At 36.2% G+C, this 12,245-nt stretch overlaps 1 protein-coding gene across 1 annotated transcript in view; it reads left to right on the plus strand.

Annotated features, from left to right (window-relative positions):
• Positions 1-12,245, plus strand: part of Stat92E (Signal transducer and transcription activator Stat92E) — a 478,242-nt gene that overhangs the window by 301,082 nt on the left and 164,915 nt on the right. The window lies entirely within an intron of this gene.

Genomic DNA, 12,245 nt, shown 5'->3' on the forward strand with positions numbered 1-12,245 from the left:
TATATGGTGGTAAAAGATTTACATAACATTGTGTGGTTAATATCAGTAGCAGAAGTTGCTATTTGATATCAGAGTCCACTAACAATACAGTAATAACATTTTGAGAGTAGCATTAAAGTATGCAAATATGTTGACTCTGTATGGAAGATAATTATAAGAGAAACTTTGGAGTTGAGTAATTCAAGTACAGTGGGGTATGCTAGAACGAACGTAATTGGTTCTAGAACCTCGTGCATTATAGCATCTGTTCGTTCTAGCATACACTGAAATGTATATATTTAGGGGTAATCCGTTCTAGGCAGTCTAGATCAAAGTTACCATCCAATACAACAATTTAAACAGGAAAAATATAATATAAAATGAAAAATATGTGTAAACATAATATAAAATAAATTTATTGAACTTTTATACACTGTACATAAAACTTGAAAAGCATAAACAAACTTTCCCTAATAAAAATCATAAAACCTAGAGATTCCCTTTGCAACCTGTCGCTTTTTATTTCTTCCTTGTTTTTTAAAATTGTACTGATTGTTGATTTAGCCATACCATATTCAGCACTTAGATCTCCTACACTTTTTCCACTTTCTCGCTTGGAAATTATTTCTTTCTTAATCTCTAAGTTAATTAGCTTTCTCACTCTATTTTGCCAGCTCATGGCTAAAATTATATATCAGAATAATTAAAAAATATATTTTCACTGCTAAAGAGCAAATAAGCAGATAACTGAATCTTACAAATGATAACAAAGATGATAACTGATGCTCTAATCAAAGTGGGAAATTAGCATGGGAAGCACTCTAATCAACATGTCATGCACACACATGTGCTATGGGCGCCTCCGTAGCCAGGTGGGAAGGAGCAGCAGTGCGTAGCACACGCTTCTTGATTAGACCGGGGTTCGAGCCCGTCACCACCAAATACAGAGGATGCGGAAAGGTCAGGGAATGACCACCGCATATCCCGGAGCAATATGGCCTTAGTTGCTAATGCTCCTAAAAACCAAATAACAAACAAAACAAACATGTGCTATGTCGGCCCGACAGTATTCCTTTACGTTCGTTGTAGCATCCTGATTTTATTGATAAAAACTGTTCGTTGTAGCATTCATTCATTGTAGCATCATTCGTTATAGCATACCTGACTGTAATGATTTGTACTAGACATTTGGCACTAACTTAATTGGAAAGAATACCACCGATGGCTATCCCATATGAGATCTACCTCGTTATAATATAAGAACTCACTAGATGTATGAAAAGTTTTTGTTCTGATATTTTGACCAAATCCATGAAATGTGATTGACACATTCAAAATGTTGATTCACAAAAGGTGGCAGTAGATCAAAGCACTTAACCATACCTTTCTAAGGTTTACACACACACACACACACACACACACACACACACACACACACACACACACACACACACTGTACAGTAAATAGTATATGAAAACCTAAAGAACCATATGCTTGATTTTAAAAAAAAAATTTCTCCTGGTAAGCATTTTTGTATAAAGTGAGTCTTTTCTGAGATAGGATATAGATGCATTTTATGGCGTAAGTTCCTGGCCAGAACAGTGTTTAACTGGGGCTAGGACATTGATACCTGCAGTATTTATCTGCTCGGAATCTGTGATATGCCCATGTATAGCCTGCAGCATTGTTGCTCCGAAGGGCATGACTTAAACTGCACATCTTGTGTTACTGCAAGGCAAGTCAGAATGTAAATTTTAATGCAGAAAGTGAATGTTGAACATTTACACTGTCATGTTAGGCTTTCTGTAATGCTAGCCTGTAAATTTTTTTATGCACTATTTGAAATAATAAACAGAAAACAAAATTTACACCTTTTATAATTTCAAAACAATGCGAAGCATCTAGTGAAGTACCAAAAGTACAACATACAAAAAGCATGATTTTTACATAAAAATAATATTGTTTTCAGGGAATGTCTTATTTTGCAAAAAATTAATTGATTCAGTTATTTTATCGATAAAAAGAAATCAAAATCATTAAAATAAAAATACTTATCTTTTACTACTTGGTATATTGACAACCTAGTCCAGTGACCTAGGTGGGCAATTTTGTGTGTACAGTATGTCTAGTACAAGTATAGGTGCTGAAGTATATTCAGTCTCGTGTAGCCAGAGTCATATCTTCTAACATTTGTAGCAATTCATTATGCAGAAATTTTAGATAGACCTATCTAGTAAGGCTGCCCTTGAAAATAAACGGACCAACTGCTGATCATAGAGGATTCCATACAACACGTTAACACTAAATCACTGTTGAAAATTACTCTTCACATTGGTATGGGGATTCACTTCGGCCAAACATGGGAATTGCGGTGTGTGTTGGATGAACTTGTGGGAGAGAAGAAAAATGCATGGGATGCATATAAATTAATTATTAGGTGGCAGAGAAGCTTATGGTAAATATAAGCTGGTCTGTAATCAAGTCAGAAAGGAGGTTAGGCAAGTGAAGGCAGATTACAAGAAATCTTTAGAAAAGGATCGAAAGAAAAACAGCAAAGACTTCTTTACATATGTAAACTATAGAAGGAAGGGGATGAATCAGATTGGTCCACTTGATATCTATGGCTCAAATATTGATGATCGTGCCTGGGTAGCCGGCAAACTAAATGAGGATTTTGCATCTACATTCACACATAAGGAATTCTGTAGGGAAGTGAAGGCCAGAAGTTTATCAAACTCTAACAGGCAGCTAAATCATTTTGTAATATCTGAGAAGAAATTGGTGAAGCTAAACATAAGAAAGGCACCTGGGATGGATGGGATCTATCCAGTTATATATTAAGGAGGCAGCAAAGGAAGAAAGTAAACCCTTATCCATAATTATGAGAGCATCATTGGATTCAGGGAGGTCCCCACAGACTGGAGACGTGCAAATGTATCCCAATTTACAAATGGGGATCAGAGTAACATGAGTATTACAGACCTGTTAGTTTATCTTCTGTTCTGGCAAAAATAATGGAGTCACTGGTTAAAGAAGCAATGCAGGATCATCTACACAAGACAGCAGTTATAATTCAGACGCAGCAGGGTTTGTTAAGGGGAAATCTTGCCTGACCAATCTGATTGGATACTACAATGTGGTCACAAAGAAACTGGATGCAAGAAATAATTTCGATATCATAAACTTGGATTTCAAGAAAGTTTTTGATACCGGTGCACATAAAAGACTGCTGTACATATTGGAACAGTATGGCATTAAGGAGAGAGAAGAGAAAGTAGTAATCAGTGGACACTGCTTTTTATGGACTAATGTTATTAGCAAAGTCCCTCAGGATTCAGTGTTGGGACCATTGTTGTTTTCTTTATTTATGAGTGATATTGATGAAGTTATATCAGACTTAATGTCCAAGTTTGCAGATGATAGAAAAGTTAGCAGGGTTGTTAATAACAGTAACGATAGTATGCTGCTGCAACATGATTCAGAAAAGTTGGACAGATAGGCTGAGAGGTGACAACCGAAGTCTAACCTTGACAAATGCAGAATACCCAATAGCAGTAACCCCAAAGTAATGTACCAACTGTGTGGTATTACACTCAGGGTAGTGGAGAATGAAAAAGACCTGGGGGTAATTGAACAGTCAGATATGAAGTTTTCAGAGCAGTGCAGACAGGCTGCCAAAGCAGCTCATGGGGTCTTGTCAGTGATATATAGGAACTATGCTGGCAAGGATAAGGAGGTGATTGTCCCTTTATATAAGGCAATGGTCAGGCCACACTTTGATTACTGCATACCGGTCTGGACTCTTCATTTTAGAAAGGATGTAGAGCTGCTGGAACAAGTACAGTGAAGGGCAACAAGGTTGGTGAGGGGGAACAAAGGGTTGCTCTTACCAAGAAAAGCTTAAGTTCTGCAAATTGCAGCATCTACAGACTAGGCACCTGCAAGGTGATATGATTGAGGCGTATAAGGCTTTGAATGGTTTGAGCAAGCTCAATGCTGATAAGATTTTTCCTCTTGCTCAGATTACACACTTGAGGGGACATAAATTCAAATTGAGGGAAAGACAGTTGCAGAATGGATGTGCTGAAATTTATTTTTAGCCAGAAAGTTTTTTACTGGAACAAACTTCCATCTGTTGTGGAAGTTGATAGTTTAAATAGATTTGAGGAAGAACTGGACAAAGTTTTGGAGTGATTTTTTTTTTTTTTTTTTGCTGATGCTGTATAAGCTGGTTTTCTTGCATTGTATGTCACTACTAATGTTAATTGAGTTTCATCACTGTATTCAGATGTTAAAGATGCAAATGCCAATTGTTGTTCAGCCGGTTACGAAATTCCAGCCATCAGGCACGATTCTCCAGGTTCATAGTGTTGAACATGCTGTACGTAGTATGGATACCTTCCTTCTTTATGCAGTGTTCTCCATGATTATTTTGATTAGGAAACACCAAGATTCATGGATATCCCTCTTGTACTAGCACGAGGCTATGTAGTATTGCCTCAACAGTGTTCTTTTGTTCCACCCATAGCTTGTTGAATTGCAAGCTTATATGGGATGTGAATACTGGGAAGTGAGCTGTATCTTGCAATTTTTAAAAAAAACTGAAATAATAACTTGTTGATTCAGAACTCTGCATTGTAGTAGAACATCACTGGTATTCAGCAGTGGCAGCAACATCATTTCTATTACAAAATCCATAAACACAGTCAGTGCGGCGGAAGACATAACAATCCCCCTGGCCAAAGAAAGAAAGAATGTCTAAACCAAAATGAAAACCATTCTTTTATTTTTTCGATATTAAAGAAATTATTATGGCTGAATGTATCCCACCAAATCAGACTGTCAGTCTAACTTATTCATTGAAGTTGTGATACGGCTGTGTGAAAAAATTTTAAGGTACAGACCTGAATTGTGGAAGGTTGGTTGGATGTTTCAGCACACAACATGCTCTCTCTCTCTGCCAGTTTCTGGCAAAAAAAAAAAAAAAAAAAAAAAAACCCAAATCCCTGTGTGCACGTGCGTGCGCACTCTACTTGCCAGAACTAGCCTCTTATGCCTTTTCTCTCTCACTAAAATGAAAAATGTATGTATGGGAACCCTTAAATACACTTTTTCAGTCCATTGGAGTTATTCAGAAAAAGCAACCAAAGTGTTAAAATTGCTTACAGAAGATAACTTCTAGAAATGTATGGAATAGTGTGTACAAGCCAAAGGCAATTATTTTGAAGGGTACAGAAGATAACTTCTAGAAATGTATGGAATAGTGTGTGCAAGCCAAGGGCAGTTATTTTGAAGGGGATTACTTGAGGTATGAAATATTTCATCATTATTTTATTGCAATTTGTTATTTAATAGCAACACCTCATATATATTTATGACTGGATTTTGACATAAATGCCAAATAAGCAGAAAAGATAAGCGTTATGGTAAATGGCTTAACTTCTTAGTTATGGAGTCTTTTCTGCTACCCTTTTATACCCGTACATTAATGATTTTCTCTCACTGAATGGAAATCTTATCTTCAGTTTCACTAGCCGTAGTATTCCCCTATTATATTTCCTACAAAAAAAAAAAAAAAAAAAAAAAAGAAAGTTCCTTTACTCATCTTTAGAAACCTTTTTTAAATTATTATTATTAGTAGTAGTAGTGGTTGGTGGTGGCAGCCAATGCAAGGAAGCCAAAAAAAGAAAACCCTATCCAAACACACAATTTTTTCATTCTCTCTATTAATTTGCCTAATTCTTAAATTTATTCAAATTGCCATCTTCCACAATATCAGCTGTAAGTTTGTTCCAAATTCAGTTACTCTCTGGCTGAAAGCATTTAGATTTTTAAAGAAGAGCACATATGTTTACTGGGGTTAATCCCAACTTTTCATGATCATGTTAGAAATATTGCTTTTATTATATTATATTAGAAATATCACTTTATGGTGTAGACTGTGTTGTTGTTCCCATGGGTGTGTCAAAAAAGGAAGGAGAAAAGGAAGAAAGGCTTTGAGAGGAATGAACAACTTGACACTGAAAGATTCAGTGGGACTCACTAAAGGATGAGAGCACTAGGGGTTTGTGTCAACAAAGATTATACCAAGAATTAAGTGAAACCTACGGCAAGAGTGCAAAAGACATAAAGGAAACAGTGAAGAAAATTGCTAGAGAGGTAATAGGAAAATCTTAAAGGATCAAACAAAATGATTGGCTGAACATGGAAATTAAGGAATTAATAAAAGGAAAAAAAGAAAGCATCCCAAAGATGGCTGAGCTCAAAAAAGTGAAGTTCACAGAAAAATATATAAAGAAAAAAATAAGGAAGTGAAAGCGGAAGTCATCAAGGCGAAGAACGAGGCCTGGGATAGAGCATGTGCCGAGGCGAACAGCAAACTGGGATGTACAAGATCTGCAGAGGTGTGAAGAGTTTAAGGAAACCTCATAAGCAAAATGCTAGACTGGAAATGATAGATCTGGGGGAATGGGTTAATTATTGTGAACAGCTATTGAATGAAGGAAGAGAGGAATTTAGAAAAACTGAAACAAAGACAGTTATCATGAAAAGAGGATTGAACATCCAAATTAAGAAAGTGGAACTGGAAATAAAAATGGCAAGAAATGGAAAAGCACCAGGTCCAGGTGGAATTAACATGAAGGTAAAAAAGTTATAAATCTACTAACTCTATTGTTCAACAAATTGTGATGGCGACGAAATACCAGATGAGATGACAATCAGATACATTACATCAATTTCTAACAAAGGTGACAGAAGAAGATGCTCCAACTATAGAGGAATTTGCGTTATTAACTCTATTGCTAAACTGTTTAGGAAAGTGATAAAATCAAAACAAGAGATTACAATTTCTGAGGAACTGTGGCTTTTCAACTGGACGCTCATGTGTAGACCATTTATTCACTGTTAAGCAAATTCTAGAAAAATGTCAGGCTACAAACCAAGATGTAGGTATGCTGTTCATAGACTTTGAGAACGTGTATGACATTATGCCAAGAAATCTTCTGTGGAAGGCTATGGAAAAAATGTCAATAAGCCAGCCATTAAGCAATATTTAATTTTATAAAATTACAGACTGGTGTGTCCAGCCAGTCCGGACCACATCAGATCACAGAGCCATTTCCTTCAAACTAAACAGGCAATTTCAAACAACCCAACACTCCCTGTTGGATATCAAAAGAAGAATCTACAACAACAATACATGCTGTATTAAAATTGGCTCAAAATTATCAAGAAAATTTAAAATTTCAGGACTCTTTCAAGGATGCTGTTTGTCACCTACTTTGTTTAAGCTATACCTAGAAGTTGTTCTAAGACTGTGGTCACAGAAGTGCAGTTCAATGGGTATTCTCCCCTTGGTCAAAATAAGTACATTTACAATCTACTGTTTGCAGACAACCGAGTTGTGGTAGCACAGGATGCAAATTACATGGGCAGAAAGTTGCTAGAAGAATATAAAACACGGGGACTGACAGTAAATTTTAATAAGACAGAGTACATGAATCAAAGTGAGGATGTTCTGGATTTAGCTGGAATACACATGAAAACTGTACTACAATTTAAATACTTGGGTGCAGTTATTGAGGCTGACGGATTATCTACGCAGGAAATTGAGAGAAGACTGGGTGAAAGGTAGAAAGGTCATAGGAATACTCAATTCTGGGCTGTGGAATATAAATATTATTAACAAAACTAAACATCAAATATATAATGCAATATTACAAAGTGTTTTATTATATGGATGTGAGACTTCGACCTTAAATGAAAGACAAAAAAAAAATAAACTGTTGGCTGTTGAGATGGATTTCTGGCAAAGATTGGCAAGAAAGTCTAGTACTGAAAAAGTTAGAAATGACATGATAAGGAATACACTGAACATCCAAAAAGCCATCATTGATAAAATAGAGGAGAAAAGATTGGAGTGGTTTGGCCATGTGAAGAGAATGGAGAATGACAGATTGCCTAGAGGAGCCATGGAATGGATGCCAGGGAGAAGGAAAAAGAGAGGAAGACCAAGAAGGATCTGGATAGAGGGTGTGAGAGGAGCTATGAATGGAAGAGGACTGGTGGACAGAGATTGGGAAGATAGAAGAAAATGGAAAAAAAGAATGATGGAATGACTTTTCGATGTTAGGTTGAGGACTGCTGGAATAAATCATAAGAAGAAGAAATATTGCTTACTTGGCAATAGGGAATAAGGTAGTCTCTCTCTCTTTTCTCTTAGCATTACTTTTCTTCTAAATAGCTGCTTCTGTACAAATCTAAAAGCTACTCTACCACACAAAAAAAATTGTTCTCACATCTTGAGTGGTGCCTATAAAACCTCTTAAAGTCTTTTTCAAGGATCTATATAAATGTTTTTAAAAGATGGGCTCTCTGGAATATGTTTATATGCATATACACATTTTAAGCCCATTTCGGAAAATGTATACAACTATCTACAACTCTTCAATTAGGAGTAGTCACACTTTATAGCACATTGTGGTAAAGGGGGGAAAAAAAGTTTTGAAAATTTGAAGAAAAACTAATACATGTTTGTCCAGTTCAGGTATAAGATGGCACTGTGTGAAGTTGATTGCAAAATTTCTGTGTGAGCTTCCTTTTCTCTTTGGCCTTTACTATGTAACAAAATGTTGGCTTCATTGGGTAGTAAGCCTTGTTTGCATAGTGCCGAACCACATCCTTTGAACCCAAACCTTCAGCAGGTTTAGAGTTTATTGAAATGTTATGGCCCTTGGTTGTTTTGGACACTGCTTTTTTATGGTTTCTGACAAGATGGGATCGCAGCAGATGAAATCCTTCCATCATATTTTAATGTGACATAGCCGAGTGGTCAGAAGCTAGAGTTGCAGTATCATGCACCCTTTGAGTGGACCAGGGGTTCAAGCTCTTGACTGCTAAATACAATTAATGTTTGTATTGATAATTTATTGTAAACTCCACTGACTTGGTGGTTTTTCCAAAGTATAAACAAGAACATTTAATTGTATTCAGTCATTTATATTTTGACATTTTAGTTTACAAATCCAGAAAACTTTAACCATATCCCCGTCCGCTGGGGTACGCACCAGCCCCAACTGGGTTCAGCAAGTTAATTCTATAATTTTTACTCTAATTACAGAGCTGAAACTCGCTATAGTTGGAGCCAGAACTGTTTTCTTGAATTTTCCCACTTAAATTTTCAAAACCTTCTATTGAATTTCACCAAATGACAAAAATGTGACATCAAGTATGCAATTTTTTAGGCCTTTTCAATTAATTTTTTTACCCCCGCCCTAACCAGCCTAGAGCTTATGAAACCCGACACTCGATTCGTTTCTTGGTGTAAAGCGCGCGAATTTCTTTTTACGGAGAGGAGCAGTTCTGATAAACAACTCCGCGTGAATACGAGTGAAGCGTGGGAGGTATATATCACGTTACCAGTACAAATACATCGAGACGGTAAGGGAGAAGTGTAAATAAACAAAAGACGAACAGGAGCTACTGTTTTTGACATAAGAAGCAATAAAGCCATACAGTACCAATAACAGTTTATGGAAGGTGAGCAGATCGTATATCCTATCTTCAACGTGTATTGCTCCTACGAACAGAAGATCAAGGAAATTCATCTGTTGGAAACGGGAAAAACTGGTGTAAAACTGATATTTCACTGCATTATACTGATATATCACAGATAACACTGCAATGCGCATTTGATAAAAAAAAAAAAAGTTCGCTTTATTGTAATTGTTTTTAGTAAACAATATCAGAACAGCAGTTTCCATCTTCTAACCAAATTTCGAGAAAATATTTCCACCCATAGCTGCGTTATAAACTTCTAAACTTCGAAACTGGTGCATCAAAAGAAAGAAAAACAAAATCGTCCGCTATGAATTTCTTTCTTTCTTGAAATGTGTATTGTTCATATTTGTGAACTGCAATATTTGTAACAATACAAAGCTAACAGATTACAACTAACGGCTGCTCAAAAAGTATCGTTAGAAGATATTTGCTTGTTACGCTTTGATGTCATAATGTTAGAAAGTAAAAATGCGAAATATTGTTTTCTAAAACAATTGCAGTTTCGGCATCCTAGGATGAAGCTGACTTAGAGCTGCAATGCTGTTTTTTTTATTATTATTTATTTTCTTTATTTATTTTTTGTTTTTGTATGGGCGGCTCCTAGAACAAAAGTTCATCTCGGCCTCGTTGCTCTGTTCAGTTTTTACGCATTGTCAGGGTAAGGCCAGTGTGTGTCGTGAAAAAAAAAAAAAAAAAAATCATCCCGCTTAGGAATATCCCATGTTGGATGAAGACAGATGAAAAGGAAGGCAAGAGAGAGAGAAAAAAATTTTTCATCCCGCACTGGAGAAAGTGACAGGAAAGAAAAACTGTTTGTGAGCTTATGTGTGTGTTCTGTATTGTGATGTTGTATTTGGACATTCTGGCTACCTGGAAGCAGCGATCACCTGGACGACTGCCTCCAGGTACTCGTCCCTAGCAGGAGGGCAAGATCTCCCCTACTAACTGCACGCCCTCCTCCCTGGGGAACTACTAGTAGTAGTAGTAGTAGTAGTGGCATGTGATGTAAGAAAGCAAGTGTATGAGCTTATGCAGCATCAGCCAAAAAAAAAAGTTCCCAGGGAGGAAAGAAAAACTTGTATAAGATAAAGAGAGGGAAGGAGAAAAGAGGAGAAGCACTATCCCGGCCCAGGGAAGCCCCAATCCAGGATGGATTGCTAGAATAACACAAGAAAAAAAAAAATAATAATAATATAATAAAATAAAATAAATAAATAATAATAAATAAAATAAATGAAAGTTAGCGCTCTAGACCTTTGACAATCTCTTGGCCTTCTGCCCACCAAAAGGGTATTTTTTATTTCTCTCTCTCTCTCTCTCTCTTTCTCTCCAGGGTCGGACTAGAAAGGGTGGACCCCCTCCCCTAAGGAGTTTTTTCCCCTCAAGTGAAAGAAGGGAATTGGAAATTTCATGAAAATGAACCCTGTTTTTCTTCATTCGGTGAACGGCTACTCTGTCAGCGCAAGAGAAGTGAAATTACATTTGCAGCTCAGAATGGAATTCAAACATTGAAACACATGACATTTTATGTTGAATTTTTCGGGCGTTGTGTGATAATGAAAATTCAATTTTTCTCTGGAAATTTTTTGATGATATCAAATGCATATCAAGGAAATATTGAAGTATTCAATAACAATTACTTACAATTTCCCAATCCCTCACTACGAGTAACGGATTGTTCTCACAATCTGTTACTAGCTGCGCATTTTTTTTTCTCGTTTGTACACCAGTGAGATGCATGTGAAGTTCCTTCGATATCAGTTTTCGAAGTTTATAACGCAGCTACGAATAGAAATACTTTCTTGAAATTTCGTAAGAAGATCAAATATAAATCCATGAAACTGCTGTTCCGATTTAGTCCTCTAGAAACAATTACAATAAAGCGAACTTTTTTTTTTTTATGAAATGCGCATTGTAATGATCAGTTTTACGACAGTTTTTTTCTTTCTGCTTCCAGTAGATGAATTTCCTTGATTTTTTTTTTTTAGTAGATAATACATATTGAAGAAAGGAAATGCAATATTTTAGTTTTTCAAAACCAATTCGTTGCAATTCTTTCGTACAACAATTACGAAAAGCAATAAAGCTACTGTTGTGAGTGAGCCATGCAAATTAGTGTTCGCAAGTAATGATGCTCAACTGTTTGTTTTCCACGAAAGTTGTTTACAGTTTCATTTTCTCCTTGGATCACCCTGGTAACGCTAATGACGTAAGCTTGACCATTCAATTATCTCTCTGCGTGCGTTGATTCGTTTTAGCCAGAGGCGCCGAGCTGACGTGCGAATTTTGAACTAATGAAGTAACGCGTTTTATTTTCAAAGCTTGGATCTTGTTTTGCCGACATCAAAATGTAATAAATTGAAATGTGATCGTACATTTTTGCTGTTTTAGAGTGAATTAATAGTTTTTGCTGAGCGCTAAAGGTAGGAAATCAAAGAATATACTTCTGTTTATGTATATTGAGAGTTTCAATTTGGAAAATTGAGTAGAAATTATGAAAATTATTAGTTTTCTTCGGGGGGAGCAACTTTCGAGTTAGGGTTAAAAATTAGACAAAAACAGGGCGGACCAGGCTTGGGTTAAAGCATGCACTGCAAAGGAAACAGGGTTATTTCAGCAAAATATGTTTACTTTCATATGATTCAAAGCATTTCTTTCTAGTTCGACATAGAACGGTATTTATATGAATAGAGTGTATTCCCTG

This window comes from Mastigoproctus giganteus, chromosome 1 (genome assembly GCF_048544385.1).
Source record: "Mastigoproctus giganteus isolate SK-2022 chromosome 1, ASM4854438v1, whole genome shotgun sequence".
Taxonomy (NCBI): Eukaryota; Metazoa; Arthropoda; class Arachnida; order Uropygi; family Thelyphonidae; genus Mastigoproctus; species Mastigoproctus giganteus.